The sequence below is a fragment of the Daucus carota genome, chromosome 1, assembly GCF_001625215.2.
Source record: "Daucus carota subsp. sativus chromosome 1, DH1 v3.0, whole genome shotgun sequence".
Lineage (NCBI taxonomy): Eukaryota > Viridiplantae > Streptophyta > Magnoliopsida > Apiales > Apiaceae > Daucus > Daucus carota.
In genome coordinates this window covers 28270447-28277016 of record NC_030381.2, presented here as the reverse complement: position 1 = coordinate 28277016, position 6570 = coordinate 28270447, and the positions used below count along the sequence as shown (strand labels likewise).

Below are 6570 nucleotides of genomic sequence, written 5' to 3'. Positions count from 1 at the left end.
CTAGCTAATCATGTTGGTCTCAAGAATTTCTCTCTGGAGTCTGATCGCAGCAATGTAGTAACTATAATCAATAATTTGACTTTGAATTACATATAAAACCAAACACAATCGAGACAAGAAGATTAGCACATATGCTTCTCAGAAGATCAGGAACAGAGGTTGCCCCAGAGATTAGCACATATTCTTCTTAAAGCATCTTAAAAGTAGAAAGTAAATAAAGGTAAGGAAACTGCTACTTAATCTGACATATTACTCTGACGAAACAAAAAACAGCAAATTTAACAGCAAAAAACAAAACCAGCAAATTATTCATGTGATCCGGCCTATAATTGGCTTTTACTCAGTTTCAATATTTTCCCCCCAGTAATGGTTTACCGGGAAACAGGAAAAAAGACACTGCAACTTTTGTCTTAAAAATTTTCCCCACAAGAAACGTTTTGTCATAAAATGAGCATCACCTATGTATTTAGAACTTCCACTTTCAAAATGGTTTTCGCCAAACAACTAAAGGCAAGAATCATCAGTCAATCTGACTGTCAAAAGTACCAGAAGGAGTTTCAATTTCTTGCTCCGGAGTCTTCCTCTTTCGTTGATTGTTCTCAGGAGGGCGACTGTGCATGCAGAAAGACTATGTGAGGCGGACTGAACAATATAACATGTTATTGTATATAAGAGATAGAAGACTTAGAGAACTCTAACTGCCATCAGCTAATAAATAATTTTCTAGATTGGGGTGGGGGGATGAAGCACGATGATCCAAAAAATTAAATGAATTACCCAAGGAACAAGGCGGTCATCATATCTGTGTTTTCAGCATCAAGTTGGCAATCTGTTTCCAGACATGCGGGTACATGTTTAATTGGAGAATATTTCCTTGGCACGTCATGGTACTCAAGGTAGCCAGACTCAGGGAGTGCATTTTGTGGAAAATAACTTTGAAGCTCCTCAATCTGCAATCATATTTGAAACATTAAAACAGTGTTGATCAAACAAAAATGGTAATACTACAATCTGATTTTAGAATCACATCTATGAGAGAGACATGAAAGGAATCTTTCTCGAGGATAAATGATTTACCTTTCTGCGCAGATTAGCATTCTCCATGCTGACCTTCTGTTCCTGGTAGCAAGGGAAGTGGAAAAAAAATATAATAAGGTTATCTCGGTAATGCAATGGCAATTGTTGTCTTTCATCGCAGTGGTAAATGCAACAACATATATGTAATAATACTAAATTTTGTCGTTCTACGTAAAATAGCATCTTGCTTCTTCTACATATTGACACTAGACTTGCAGGAGACTAATTTCATTTATTCTCTCAATAAATTGCAGGACTCAATTTTATTTCAGTAATCTATGAATTTGTCTTGCCAGTAGGTAAATAAATCTAAACAGGATGCCACTTCTATAGGTAACTATATTTATTAACAACCATATTTATATCTCATCGTTCTTTAAGGTGAAATAAATACAAATTATTTCTTTTTTCACATATAGCTGATCAACACTGTAAACTCTTACCTTTTGCCTTGATATTTCCAGTTGCTCCTTCAGTAATTGTTCCTGAAATAATTGATCATTCAGTTAAGAAACCTGTCTTTCTGCATAAAACACTTCACGTAATAGATACTGAGTTACAGGTGGACACGTAATGAAACCTTTTTGTCCTTCAGAGATAATAACCCTTCATTCAAGAGCTGTTCTAACTGCTGCAATTCTTTTAAGCCTAAACCGCTAAGGTCCTTTCCCAATATCTGCCTAAGAAAGATGAAAAACATGACCACAATAAGTACACTCTCCATACAAGTGTTTGACTACTTCACAAGCTAAAAGAAAACTTACTTGTTTTTCATCTTGAGATCCGCCATCTCCTCTTTTAGACCCTGAACTTCCTGAATTTACTTCTTCTCGAACACAATACATCAAGAAAAATAAACAGTAAGTATATAGCTTAGTAAAACTTGACAGAATATTTAACCAAAATGAGCATCTCATCTATAGATATGATTACCATGCTAGTCACATGATAGTAACTTTCCCGTTTATCAAAGGACCTGCCTAGCTTCTAATGCATTGCATATTCGTCAACATAGGGTGATAGCGAGATTTTATTTTAATGGCACTTTTGCAGAGAACCAATGTTAACTATAGTTGAATACATAAAAAAGACACAGGATATGTTATGAATAACTGCCTGAGAAGTCAGAAGCTTAGGATCTTTTATCTTGACATCGTTACTGTCAGCAGACACTAAATAACTCAAATAATAGAAGGAAAATTTTGTATCAATTCTGGTGCATCCAGTGGGGGAGCCAGAACTTACCGGTGAAGGGGGCACATTAAATTTTTTTTAGCCGTAACGAGCGAATGAACTAAATGAGGAAGACTACTAGTGATATCTTTTGAGCCTTCATTTTACCTTTCGACTTTTGTGAAAAGAACATAAGAAAAAAATACTTTCAATAATAAAATAATGATATCAAATTTGGGTATTAGAAGTTACATGAGGGTTAAAATTGTATGTTTTTAATATTATATACGCTGGTTTTACATGAAAAATACGTTTTTTTAATCCAGGGGGCACACGCCCCCAGAGGGCACAACGTGCCTCCGCCACTGGGTGCATCTAGTTACTGAAGTTTCTAAAAAGAGGTGCGGCACTTTTTATTCCACTTCATTTTGAGCATATGTGTCATTATGTGGTGGGCTAGACGGAGAAGAAAAAAGCCAAAAATATTCTAAATAAGAATGATACATACCGGTACCTCATGCACGACAGCAGGATTTTCAGACGTTTCCAGACATTTGCTATACCGTGCAAGTGTCTGATCCATACTGCAATAGCGAAGTAATGATAAACACTCAGAATATGATTTATACTAACCAACAAAGGAAACAGCTGCGCGCAAGATTGAACAAAAACAAAACATGAATAAATACTTGTATTTGCCTCTTTTGGATAATATTCGAGTACTATACTAATTTAATTTACTCAAAAGATATTGACGAAGAACTAGGTAATCTGCTGTCGCAAGCCCTCCCACCGAATAATTTTTAGTTATGATTATTTTCAAAAAAATGCAAGCGACGGTTCATTTAAAGGTCAACTACTTAATAGACGAGTTTATAATATTACTTATAAAGAACGTATCAATATGGCAAAAGATTTTTAGGTAAAAATAATCTTCACTCCACCCCTGTTCTATCCGGTGTGAAATCCTCCATTAATGCAAGGTTCAAGATTAGGCATTTTAGTTCATTCTAAGCCCCGACTAACTAACAAAATTTAGTGACCATAATGATGGAAATTATTTGTTCTTTAAAAGAATGTGGTTCTTCTTATACAGTTTTGGGTTTAAAAAGCGAATGAAAACACATGAATTGAAAGCAAACCAACATTTTGTAAACCCGATTTCAATCAGTTGATGTATCCTCCTTCCAGTGATCATAGTCCAAATAAACAGTTGCTCTGAACAAGCACTGGTCCTAATTACTGATATGAGGATCTGTAAGGTATTTCAAATCTTAGACACACATATCACTCGACCTTCTGAATTAAAGAGCTTTCAAGCCCAATTGCTCATCAAAGCTCAATCCATTAATAGAGGTCCAGCAAACATGCATGTGAAGATCTAAAATACTTCTACAAATACCAAACATTCATTCAGATATCTTCTGTGGTTTCATTTGTTACTTGGAACCATTAAAATTAGTCTCTCGCCTTCAAAGATTACTCAAATATATGTATCGAGTTTCAGTCTCAACGATACATGACAGCACATTGTTCACATCAAAGCATGTTGTTGACTTGAGTAAACTCTCCATTTTATAATAACATGTAACAAGAAGACTTCTGTCAATTCAGCCAAAAATTGCAAATAAAATCATATAAACAAGCATGTATATTTACCTGATTAAGTTCTTAACAACAAAGATTAGCAACCACATTAAATCTACTCTTTCTTAAACCAGATAAAAACAATTAAAGCTTGATTTAAACAGATTCAGTAGCAAATCGAGAGAGAGAAAGAGAGAGAGAGGGAGAGAGAGGGAGAGAGGGAGGGAGGGAGGGAGAGAGAGAGAGGGAGAGAGAGAGGGAGGGAGAGAGAGAGAGAGAGAGAGGGAGAGAGAGAGACCTGGAACTAGCGAACTCAAAAAGCTTGCCAGTGCTGGAGAAAACAATGACAGCAATCTCAGACTCACACAGAACGGACAGCTCATAAGCCTTCTTCATCAAACCAGCACGTCGCTTGGAGAAAGTCACTTGCCTGCTAGTCACATTCTCGATCTTGGCCATCTCAATCTTTCCCCTACCCATCTCTCCCAATTATCAGATTCACCCAAATCTCTCTCTATATAAAGAGATACCTTGTTCTCTCTCTGGAATATTATTCTTAAAAAGGAAAAGAAATACTGGGCTGGGCTGTCCAGTTTTGTCTCTATATATCCAAATTTATATCTCTACTCCAATCAAAAGAGAAGGTAAAGAGGCGTTGAGTTCAATTTGTAGACAAAAGGGAATAAGAGAGAGAGAGAGATCTAAAAACAGAAATTTTGCATGGCATTAGATTTTATGCATGACACGGCACACGCCCTCTCCTCTTTTGACACCTTTTAGAAATCTTCTTTCGCCGCTGGGCCCACGTCTCTCTCATACTTCTTCTACTATCCATTTGATATCTATACAGTATACACTTCGTTTTCGATATGTCTCGTTCAATTTTATACATTTAAAACATTTCCAAAAACAGTAAACTTTTATTATATAAAAATCTCACATACCCACTAACTCCATCTACCTATCCAAATCTATCATTTAATGGGTCCCACCACTTTATCTATTTTTCTTTCTTTTTCTTATTATTTTACATTATTTTATACACTTTAGTCTCCGTGCCCAATACAAATGTATATATTCATAGGGATGGAGGGAGTATTATACTATCAATCTATTTTGCTTTTTATTTTTATTATAGCTAGGTATATAATACAGGGTTAAGTTTAGGCAGTACACGAAAATATTCGAGTATTAGAGCATCTTTGATGAGATTGTTTAGAGCATCTCCAACCATCTAAAACCCTTGGCTAAAAAGTGAGTTGGCTTACTTAAAATAGAAAAAATTAGCCAACAGCTCTAAAAACTCAACTCCAACCATGCTCACATGTTGTCTATAAATTTAGCCAACCTCCTATGTATGGCTAAATTTGTCGAACCTCTACAGGTCTGTAAGAAAATCTGTAGGAAGATTGTACATCATTTATTACCATATTGAACTGATATATTCTATTTTAACAATTTAAAATATTAATAACATACTATTTTTAAATTATAGCCAACCAATATAGCCAGTACCATTGAAGCAAAATGTCTTACAGGTTCAGCAAATTTTACAAAATGTCTTACAGGTCTAATTTAGCCAACGATTATAGCCAACGCCGTTGGAGATGCTCTTATAATAGTTGGCTAAATTGGACCTGGCAGAATATCATGTAATATTTGCTGAACCTTGGAGACATTTTGCTTCGATGGTATTGGCTATATTGGTTGGCTATAATTTAAAAGGCAGTATGTTATTAATATTTATTTTGTTATAAATAGAATATATTACTTTAATATCACTTTAATATGGTCATAAGTGATGTGTAATATTCCTACAGATTTTTTATAAGTGATGTGTAATATTCATACAGATTTTTTTATAGACATGTAGTAGATCGACAAATATAATCTTATACAAGAGGTTGTTTATAATTATAGACAAGTGGTCGGTATGGTTGGAATATCATTTTTTGAAGAAATTGATTATAATATTTATTTTTGGAATGCCAACTTAGCTTTTAGCTAATAACTCTTTATGTTTGGAGATGCTCTTAGAGTCTCAGGCATAATTTTATAGTTTAATCTTAAATAATATATTTGATTATTCGAATTTATATATAATTTATCATTTGTAAGTGGTCTTAAACATAATTATCACTTAATTATTAATATACTTCAATTTTAACAAATATTAAGATAATTGGTCTCTCTATGAGTTATATTTTGGAACAAAACGTCTTATGATATAAAAAATAATTATTTTATCTTTTGATAACAATATTTATATTGTAGAACATAAATTATAATCTAAGAGTTATGAAATGTTTACAAATTTTGTGTGATGCATGGAACTTACGGCCCAAGCTGTGTTGTTCTTCTTATCCAATAATTAATATTCTTTAATAATACAAAACTAGTTGAGAAATGGCACGTTGCGGCGACCTATAAAAATTATATTGGTGATTCAAAATTAGTATTTGTGGAATAAAATAAATTTGCGGCGGCCTATAAAAATTATATTAATGATTCAAAATCAATATTTGCAGAATAAAACAAATTTTATGTTATAAACATCTCGATGCAATACAAATATTAATATATAAAATTGCAAAATTAGATTATAATTCAAGAGTAAAAAAATTAAAATAAATTTCTACATATAATTATGATTTAAAGCACGACAAATCATAATTTTAGTTGTGTTTTTTTTTTGAAAATTAATCATGTTCTTCACTAACATTAGGGGTGGCA

At 33.5% G+C, this 6570-nt stretch overlaps 1 pseudogene; it reads right to left on the bottom strand.

The window, feature by feature from the left end:
• Positions 1-520: 520 nt before the first annotated feature.
• Positions 521-4450, bottom strand: LOC108220274 (MADS-box transcription factor 23-like; annotated as a pseudogene).
• Positions 4451-6570: the final 2120 nt, after the last annotated feature.